At 40.5% G+C, this 10,913-nt stretch overlaps 1 non-coding gene across 1 annotated transcript; it reads right to left on the reverse strand.

Annotated features, from left to right (window-relative positions):
* Positions 1–7,983: 7,983 nt before the first annotated feature.
* Positions 7,984–8,055, reverse strand: TRNAS-GGA (transfer RNA serine (anticodon GGA)). Its single transcript has one exon. It is a non-coding gene; the product is annotated as a tRNA-Ser (tRNA).
* Between the last annotated feature and the right edge of the window lie 2,858 nt (positions 8,056–10,913).

Raw genomic sequence — 10,913 nt, forward strand, 5'->3', positions numbered from 1 at the left:
GCCGAAATTGAAGAGGAACTCAAAAGCCTCTTGATCAAAGTGAAAGAGGAGAGTGAAAAAGTTGCCTTAAAGCTCAACATTCAGAAAACTAAAATCATGGCATCCAGTCCCATCACTTCATGGAAAATAGATGGGAAACAGTGGAATCTGTGGCTGACTTTATTTTTCTGGACTCCAAAATCACTGCAGATGGTGACTGCAGCCATGAAATTAAAAGATGCTTACTCCTTGGAAGGAAAGTTATGACCAACCTAGATAGCATATTAAAAAGCAGAGATATTACTTTGCCAACAAAGGTCCGTCTAGTCAAGGCTATGGTTTTTCCCGTGGTCATGTATGGATGTGAGAGTTGGACTGTGAAGAAAGCTGATCGCCAAAGAATTGATGCTTTTGAACTGTGGTGTGGGAGAAGACTCTTGAGAGTCCCTTGGACTGCAAGGAGATCCAACCAGTCCATCCTAAAGGAGATCAGTCCTGGGTGTTCATTGGAAGGACTGATGTTGAAGCTGAAACTCCAATACTTTTGCCACCTCACGCGAAGAGTTGACTCATTGGAAAAGACCCTGATGCTGTAAGGGATTGGGGACAGGAGGAGAAGGGGACGACAGAGGATGAGATGGCTGGATGTCATCACCGACTCAATGGACATGAGTTTGAGTGAACTCCGGGTATTGGTGATGAACAGGGAGACTTGGCGTGCTGCGATTCATGGGGTGCGAAGAGTCAGGCACAACTGAGCATCTGAACTGAACTGATCTATCTATATGGGGGAGTTCACATGATGAACTCTGGGCATGGCCCCAACTGGGTTAACAGTATCAAGGAAAGCCTACTCCTTGAAAGCCCTCCCTTTGGCACCTTCCACTGGCATACCCTCAACTTCACTTGTTCTGGTATGTTCTCTGAGAAATCACCCAGTTCAACTGGCTTTAATCAATTTTCAGATTGGAGCAACACCAGTTTGGATCTTCTGCTAGCATCATGCCCATGTCAAAACCAGCAAGAAAGTACCAGGTAAGAAATGCCAGTCAACCAGTTGGGATGTAAATAGGTGTAGCCACTATGATAAACAGTATGGAGGTTCCTCAAGAAGCAAAAAACAGAACTATCATATGATCAAGCAATCCCACTCCTGGGCAAATGTCCTAGAGGGATGGGATGGGGAGGGAGGGGGGAGGGGATTCAGAATGGGGAACACATGTATACCCATGGCTGATTTATTCAATGTATGGCAAAAAACACTACAATATTGTAAAGTAATTAGCCTCCAATTAAAATAAATTAAAAAAAAAACTATAATTCAAACAGATGCATGCACCCCTGTATTCACAGCAGAACTATTCACAATAGCCAAGACATGGAAAAAACCTAAATGTTCATGGATAAAGAAAAAGTGGTTTATATACACAATGGAATACCACTCAGCCATAAAAATGAATGAAATAATGCCATTTGCACCAACATGGATACAACTGAGACCACCCACTAAGTGAAGTAAGTCAGAAAGAGAAAGACAAATACCATATGATATCACTTATATGTGGAATCTAAACTATGGCACAAATGAACTTCTTATAAATAGAAACAGACTCACAAGGGAAAAGACTTGAGGTTGCCAAGGGGGAAGGGATTGGAGTAGGGAGGAATAGTTTGGGAGTTTGGGGTTAGCAGATGCAAACTATAACATTTATGATGGATAAATGACAAGGTCCTTCTACATAGCACATGGAACTGTATTCAATATCCTGTAATGAACTATAATGGAAAAGAATCTGAATGAAAAAACTGAATCACTTTGCTGTATAGAGAAATTAACACAACACTGTAAATCAACTAAATTTCAAAAAAAAGTTTTTAAAGTGGCAGTCAAACTGCCTCAGGGACAACAGGCCACCTAGTGACTCATGCACTTGCTAACCGGAAACTTTATACATGGAAAAGTTCTACTCTTGTTTTTAAAGTCCTTAATTCAAAGCTCATCCTCTTCCCATTGGATTCAACCTGGACTCAAGCACATCAGGCAATTTCACTTGGTTTTGCCTTTGCTCATGTTTTCCCTCTATATGGAATGCTTACTTCCCTTCTTCTACCAGAAAACTGTTCATCCTTCCAGCCTTGCCTCAAAGTTACATTTTTTCTGGTGTTTCCTGACCCCAGCTAGAAAAAAATTAATTACTCTTTTAATGGTGTTCCCAGAAACATCTGCATGACTTCTGAAGATTAAGAAGGACACATAGAAACATGGTCATATTAGCCAAACATTCAAATACCAGCTCAATGAAAATTGTTCTAGAAAACTAGTCTAAATATGAGATGTTACAAGTTTTACTAGTTGTCTTCTGCTTTCATTTCCACTCTTTACAAATTCAGTCTGTAAACAGAGCTTCACAGCACTGAATAACTCCAAACAACAGGATGCTTTTTAGAGATTATTTAACTCATAAATCAGACATAATCCTCAAATACAAGAACTCCCAGTTAGAAAAATTTATTGGTGCAGTGTTGGTGAGGTGGGTGCTATGGGTGCTGGTCATTCGTCTCAAGACAGGAGGGTGTGAGCTCCATAATTAAATAGAGTATATTATTATCAACTTAATTACTTCTCTACTTTAGATCCTTCACCCCTGAAAGTTGGAATTGTACTGTCTTAAAACCAGTTCAAGCAGCTATCACTTTATTCCAGTGGGATGTCTGAATAAAATGTCCCCTCTTGCTGGGAATTTTCAAAACTAACACAGGTCAGATCCATTTAAATGCCCGAGAAGTTGTTCTCCCCCAGGCTGCTTATAGCACATATCATGTGCTCAACTTAGAGGTGATTTGCACAAGAAATCATAAAACTGAGCTCATTCTGGAAAGAGATGTCCGATGGGATTACCAATAGGCTGTGGTAAGAACTACCATAAACACTGATTTTTGTAAAGTTCATCTGTTGCCTGGAGCCCCCAGGGGACAGTTTCAGTTTTGTACATGTTTTTAACTTTCAGGTTTCCTGTGCAGATCAAGTTCCAATATATCATAAAGGTGATTAAATAATCTTAAACTTACTGAAACTCCTGGCAATCTGTGTTTTTCTCCACCATGTGTTAATGGTGCCATTTTGCCTTTTATTCCAAATACCCAACTCATCACTTGATATTTCTGCAGAGGCAGGACTGAATTTGGGCAACTTTAGTGCATTCTGCTTTTTAGTGGCTGGTACATCGAAAACAACTGCCCCTCCCACACTTGGTCAAGAATTGATTCCTAATTAGAGCCTCCTCCATCTTTCCTAACCCTGGCCTTCATGTACAAAGACGGTGGCAAAGCCAACGGTCATGTCTCACTCTCAGTGGTACCTGGATGCTCAGCAGTGTTTTATACAGTCAACACCCCTCTTCCTGTGGTCCCCACACTCTCCCAGTCTTCTGCTTTGAGGCAGCCCCCACCCCAGTCCATCACTTCATTGCAAATGGATGGGAAAACAAAGGAAACAGTGATAGACTTTATTTTCCTGGGCTCCAGAATCACTGCAGATGGTAACTGCAGCCATGAAATTAAAAGATGCTTGCTCCTTGGAAGAAAACTATGACAAACCTAGATAGCATGTTAAAAAGCAGAGACATTGCTTTGCCAACAAAGGTCTGTATAGTCAAAGATATGGTTTTTCCAGTAGTCATATATGTATGTGAGAGTTGGACCATAAAGAAGGCTTGAGCATCAAAGAATTAATGCTTTTGAATTGTGGTGCTGAAGAAGACTCTTGAGAGTCCCTTGGACTGCAAGGAGATCAAACCAGTCAATCCTAAAGGAAATCAGTCCTGAATATTCATTGGAAGGACTGATGCTAAAGCTCCATTGGCCACCTGAGGCAAAGAGCCAACTCATTAGTAAAGGTCCTGATTCTGAGAAAGACTGAAGGCAGGAGAAGGGGAAGACAGAGGATGAGATGGTTGGAAGGCATCTCTGACTCAATGGTCATGAGTTTGAGCAAGCTCTGGGAGATAGTGAAGGACAAGGAAGCCTGGCGTGCTGTAGTCCATGGGATCACAAGTGACTAAACGACAACAATTCCCAAGTCCAACTCTCCTAGAAACTTCTTCTTCTAGATCTTCTCATAGCTCAGGCCTCTAACATCTCTTCTTTGCTCTCCACACTCACCCCAGGACCTCTCACCCCATCTGGTAGCTTTAAATCCATCTACCTGTCACTGATGTCCTCATGTGTATTCCATCCTTGGCCTCTTCTCAGATAAACCCACAGAGCAGATATCTCCTCCTGGATGGATAGTGGCATCGAAACACAACAGCTCTCCAATAGAACTCTTTTAGTCCTCTTCCAAAATCTACCCCTCACACTTCCCCATCAGTTCAATTCAGTCACTCAGTCATACCGACTCTTTGAGACCCCATGGACTGCAGCACGCCAAGCCTCCCTGTCCATCACCAACTCCCGGAGCTTACTCAAACTCATGTCCATTGAGCTGGTGATGCCATCCAGCCATCTCATCCTCTGTCGTCCCCTTCTCCTCCCGCCTTCAATCTTTCCCAGCATCAGCTTTTTTTCAAATGAGTCAGTTATTCACATCAGGTGGCCAAAGTATTGGAGTTTCAGCTTCAGCGTCAGTCCTTCCTATGAATATTAGTATACCAACAGCACAGTGACGCATTTATTCAGGTCAAGCCTTACACACAGCACTTGAAGTCTATTATTACTGTTTGTGCTATACACGTTGTGTCATGTTCTCACAGCTACTCCATCAGCAAATCCTTTATCTTCCAATTTCTGTCTACTCTGTTACCACCACTCTGGTCCGAACCACCCTATATTCTCACCTGGACCATGACATCACCCCCTAACTGGCCTCCAAGGTGCCCCTGCAGTCAGTGATCCACAGAACATTAACCATGGTCTTAAAACATAAATCAAACCACACCAGTTCCCTGCTCAAAGCTACTCAAAAGCCCCTTGTTACAACTAAGAAGCTGTCTTTCCTTTTGGATGGGGGAGAGGCAGCGAGTTAGAGTTTTATTTTTGCTGTTGACAATCTTAAATGTATTTTCAGGGGGAAAAATAACAAATAAATTTCTACTATTTTACCCTGCCTTCCCAAAGACATAGAAAACAACATGGTTATCAAAGGGAAAAGGCGGAGGGCGGGATCCATTAGGTGTTTGGGATTAACCTACACAAGCTAGTATATACGGAATACATAACCAACAAGGATCTACTGGATAACACAGGGAACTATACTCAACATTTTCCAATAAGGGAAAAATATGAAAAATAATAAATATGTATGTATAATTAAATCACTTTGCTATACACCTGAAACAAGCACAACATTGTAAATCGGCTATGCTTTGTTTTCAAGATGGGGAACACATGTACACCTGGGGCAGATTCATGTCAATGTATGGCAAAACCAATACAATAATGTAAAGTAATTACCCTCCAATTAAAATAAATAAGTTTTTAAAAAAATCACTGACTGAGCATAATGGGTTTGGGTCAGGTTAAAAATAATAATACTACTCCATTATTCTGGTTCCAAGTATGGTATTGAAATGAAGATCCAACTAAGTCATATGGCAGCTTAAAACCCACCTATCGCTCCTCACTGCTCTTGAAAAAAACACCAGAATCCCGGATGGACCTGCAGACTCTGGTCCACTCACCCAGGCTGGAGAATGGCAGAAAGAGGCTTGGATGGGGAGGGAAGAGACCAGGCTGTCATTTGTGGTCCTGCCACCCCCTCCTAGCAGGAGGATTTCCACCTCCCTAGCCCTGCCCAACACACAGAACATTCCAAATCTTTGCCTTCAGGCCCCAAGGCTGCACAGGACCTGGTTCTGGTACAACCCTGACTGCTACTCTTTCCATCCTTCACTCATTCCCCCCTCTCAGTTTTCCAACAGTTACTCAAACACACAGGTTCATTCCTCCTTAGGGTCTTCACTGCCTCCTCTGCCTGGACTCCATTCCACCAGATCATCATATGTTCAGGCACTCACTCTGCTCTTCCGTCATTCAAAGTTCATCTCCGTTGAGTGGCATTTCCTCTCCAGTGTGCCTGGCACTCAATATCCAAGAGACATCTCAATCCTGGGATGCACAAAGCGGAAACCTTCATCCTTCCCCAGATCTGATTCCCTCTCAGTCTTCTGCTCAGAGGAGACGTCTGCTTCATTTCACTTCTAGGTAAACAGCCTTGAACTGATCCCTAATTGTTCTCTTACCTGCTAACCAATGCTTCAGCCAATCACATTAGCTCTGCTTCAAAAATATACCTACAGCTGACCCACGGGCAATTTCTCCACTGCAACCACCTGGGAGCAGCCTCCCAACTCTACTCTGGACTCACAGCAGCCCTGGCAATCCTATTAGAAACAAAAAAGTCACGCCTATGTTCCCATCCTCTTTTGCGTTCTCACCTCAGGCAGTAAAGAGTCAAAGATAAGCACTGAGCCTGTGGCACCCAGGGCTCTCTGATGTCACTTCTGCCACTTGGCATGCTGCGCTCAAGCTGTCATCTGGTGGTTCCTTGTGCACATGAGGCGTGCTCCTATTAACTGTTATTGGGCTAACAGTTTCTTCCACCCAGAATCCCCTTCCTCGGGTATCTTTACCTTCTTAGATTAAAAGCAGTCCACACAACCCCATGCAACACTTCCTCTCTTCTTTCCAGATTTCATTTTTCTCTAGGGCACATCTCTCCACCTGATGGACAACTGCCTTCTTTATTTATTTGTTTATCCCCTGTGTCTCCCCAGCAGACTATAATTGCTAGAGTCGGGATTTGGGGGAGGGGCTGTTTTGTTTACGGCTACCTCCCCACTGCCTGGAATTGTATCTGGCACCTGGTAGGTAGGTTTTTCAGTAAACACATGTTGAATTAATAAATCAACTACCTCTTCATAAATTTCTCCGGTCCAAGAAAAGAAAGTATAATGACTTAAAGGTAAATCTTATTGCCTTCTCACCATCCTCCCCCTCCCACAGATTTTAAGAAACAGAAGAACATTGTTAAGAACATTGTTATCTACTTTTTCAGCCCAATATGCTAAAAGAATTTATTAAACAAGAACTCACTGAAATAAGATACAACTGTAGAAAATGAAATTATGACTGGAATAAAATCAGTAAGTAATAGAGAAAACCCATTCATAATTATAGAGAATAAACTCAAGAAGAAAGGCCAAATGGATAAAGCTGTGAAAATGTGCACAAAGGGAATAGCAAACTGGAAGAACAAATCTTAGAAAACCCTCCAGTAAAAGAACAAGTATCCAGATGAGAAGCAATAATAGGAAGTGGGAGAAAAAGAAAACGTTCCAGACCTGAAAAAGCAAATTTGAGATTAGAAATTAATATTTGAACATCTTTCAGAGAAACTTAATGGCAGAAATAAATAAATATTCTGACAGTTTCACACAAAGTTTCAACTGAAAGAATTTTTCAAGAGTCCTAAAATCAACTGAGGGAAAAAAAAAATCAACTACAGTGTCTTTTCCAATATTGCCTCTATAACAGCAGACGCCAGAAAACAAGGCAGTTTATAGCACACAGAGCAGAAAAACTTGTGAGTCAAAGATTTTATAAATATCCATGTGCTATTCATATGCCAGGACAACATATGTTAAATAACAACACCTGCAAATGAAGAATGCTATAAGGAAAATCATCTCGGAGATGAAAAAGTCTGATGAATTTACCACCCAATGAGTTTTCTAAAAAAATTGACTGAACAGATTCCAGACCACCAACAGGTTAATGAAACTATAATTTCAAAAAAAATGGAGACATGTAAGAGAAAATAACCACCAGTAGGCATCGAAACTGGTTAACTGCTTGGACATAATTCAATAAATATATTGGTTTTTACTTTAAAAATTGTCCAGCTCTTTGCGACCCCATGGACTGTAGCCCACCAGGCTCCTCCCTCCATGTGATTCTCCAAGCAAGAGTACTGGAGTGGGTTGCCATTTCCTTCGCCAGGGGATCTTCCCAACCCAGGGATCGAACCCAGGTCTCCTGCATTCCAGGCAGACGCTTTAACCTCTGAGCCACCAGGGAAGCCCTTAAAAATAATATACTCTAACAAATATAATTTTAGTTATTACAATTACAGTACCTAGAGCAGAATACAAAACATACATTTATTGAAAAAGAGGACATTTTGCTTAAAAGATTTGTTCATTAAATTTCAGGTGAAACTGATGCAAGAGTGATAAATCTGTGTGCAGTGAGCGGAGGGGTGATGGAAAGAAAATTAGAAAAGCAAGACACTAAACTTCTCTTAAAGCACTAATGTAAGTACTAGTGGAATTTAAGAGACTGTCTCCCTTCAGTATATGAAACTGGAATGAATCTAACAAGTGATATGTAAGACACTCATGGAAACATTTATAAGAACTCTTGAAAAACATTAAAGAAAAACTAATGGAAAGAAATGCCATGTTCATGGATCAGAATACTCAATTCTGTAAAGATTTCAATTCCTCTCAAAGTGATCTTTGAATTAAATGCAGTTCAATCAAAATCCTAGAAATGTTTTTTATGGAACTTGTCACATTGATTCTAAAATGTATATGAAAGAACAAAGGGCAAGAATAGCTAAGAAACTTGCAGGAAAAAAGTGAAGAGATTTACACAGGCAGATCTTAAGACTTATTTTAAACTGCAGTGATTAATTATCATAGTGTGGCACTGACTCAGAAAATACATGAACAAAACAGAATAGAGGTATCACCTGAAGCCTTTCATATATGGAAATGTGATGGATGGCTGGGTGGCACTGAAGATCAGAAGAGAAAGGATAGATATTTGATATGTGGCATTTAAACAATTGTCCACATGGAAAAAATGAAACTAGGTTCCACATCACACCACACTCACCACTACAAAGAATTAAGAATTTGAAAGTAAAAGTCAAAAGCTAAAATACTTAAACATATAGAACATCATTATGGAATCATGTAGGGAAGAACTGAAATACCATTAAAAAAAGAGGTAATGAAATAAATGATTAATGTTTAACTTCCTTAAAATTAAGAACTTCCTTTCACACAAAGATAGCATGGAAAAAACACTAGTACATCATAGATTTATAAAAATTTTAGAGCCTCACAGTATAAAGTGTAGGCAATGCTGCAGGTCAGTAGGAACTCTTACACAACACTGGAGAAAGTTAAAATGGTATGCCATGCCACTTCAAAACACAATGCAGCCGTATACATTAAAATTGAACCCCATAATTCTGTTCTCGGGAACACACATTAAAGAATTCCTGTGTACCTTACTAGACACCAACAGCAATGTTCATAGCAGCATTATTTATAATAACAACAAACTGGAAAAACTTCAAATGCTCATTAAGGAGGGACAAGATGAATATATTGTGGTATATTCTCTCAACAGAATATTTATCCGGATAAATATGGATTATATCTAAGGGCAACAACACAGATGATTCATAGAAATATCATGCCACAGAAGTAGCAATTCACCAAGAGTAGGACACAATATTTAAAAACTATTTTAAACTAAAGTTAATAAAAATGTTGCTCAGGAATACAAACATATGTAATAAAAATTTAAAAATAACTTCAAAAAGAATGATAAATCCCAAAATTAGACTAGTGCTTACCAAAGAAAGGAGAGCTAGGAAGAGCACACAAATGAAGGGGTCGTTTGGGTTAGACTCTAATATTAAGTTAGGTGCTGACGTTCTGGTTAAGCTGGGTTCCAGTTAATTTGCCTGGTTCTAGTTAAGGAGGTAATATAAGAATATAGATTTATTGGTATAATGCACATGTCTGCTTCACTATCAAGTGCTACATGATTAAAAAACATTTCACCATGTATTATAGAAACAAAAATGCTACTTCTTAGTAGGATGTGTGCTTAGTCCATCAGTCCATCAGGCTCTTCTGTCTGTGGGGATTCTCCAGGCAAGAATACTGAAGTGGGTAAGCCCTTCCTTTCTCCAGGGGATCTTCCCAACCCAGGGATCGAACCCAGATGGATTCTTTACCATCTGAGTCCTCAGTGAAGCCCAAAGAGTAGTAAGTGATATATAAATATATAAGGAAAATATTTGAAATGCAGCAGATAAATTGTCAGGTAATTTACAAAGGAAAACAACTGGAAAATAAACATGGAAAAATATTTGATCTTAACTAACGGGTGTTCACTGGAAGGACTGATGCTAAAGCTGAAACTGCAATACTTTGGCCACCTCATGAGACGAGTTGACTCACTGGAAAAGACTCTGATGCTGGGAGGGATTGGGGGCAGGAGGAGATGGGGACGACAGAGAATGAGATGGCTGGATGGCAACACCGACTCGATGGACATGAATTTGAGTGAACTCCAGGAGTTGGTGATGGACAGGGAGGCCTGGCATGCTGTGATTCATGGGGTCGCAAACAGTAGGACACGACTGAGCAACTGAACTGAACTGAACTGAACTGAACGGGTCGCAAACAGTAGGACACGACTGAGCAACTGAACTGAACTGAACTGAACAATCAAATAATTGCCAGTTAAGGAGGTTCGTGACATTGTGCAGGAGACAGGGACCAAGACCATCCCCATGGAAAAGAAATGCAAAAAAGCAAAATGGCTGTCTGAGGAGGACTTACAAATAGCTGTGAAAAGAAGAGAGGCGAAAAGCAAAGGAGAAAAGGAAAGATATAAGCATCTGAATGCAGAGTTCCAAAGAATAGCAAGGAGAGGTAAGAAAGACTTCCTCAGTGATCAATGCAAAGAAATAGAGGAAAACAACAGAATAGGAAAAACAAGAGACCTCTTCAAGAAAATTAGAGATTCCAAGGGAACATTTCATGCAAAGATGGGCTCGATAAACGACAGAAATGGTATGGACCTAACAGAAGCAGAAGATATTAAGAAGAGGTGGCAGGAATACACAG

The sequence above is a fragment of the Moschus berezovskii genome, chromosome 15 (genome assembly GCF_049115385.1).
Source record: "Moschus berezovskii isolate FMDL1 chromosome 15, NW_MosBer_1.0, whole genome shotgun sequence".
Taxonomy (NCBI): Eukaryota; Metazoa; Chordata; class Mammalia; order Artiodactyla; family Moschidae; genus Moschus; species Moschus berezovskii.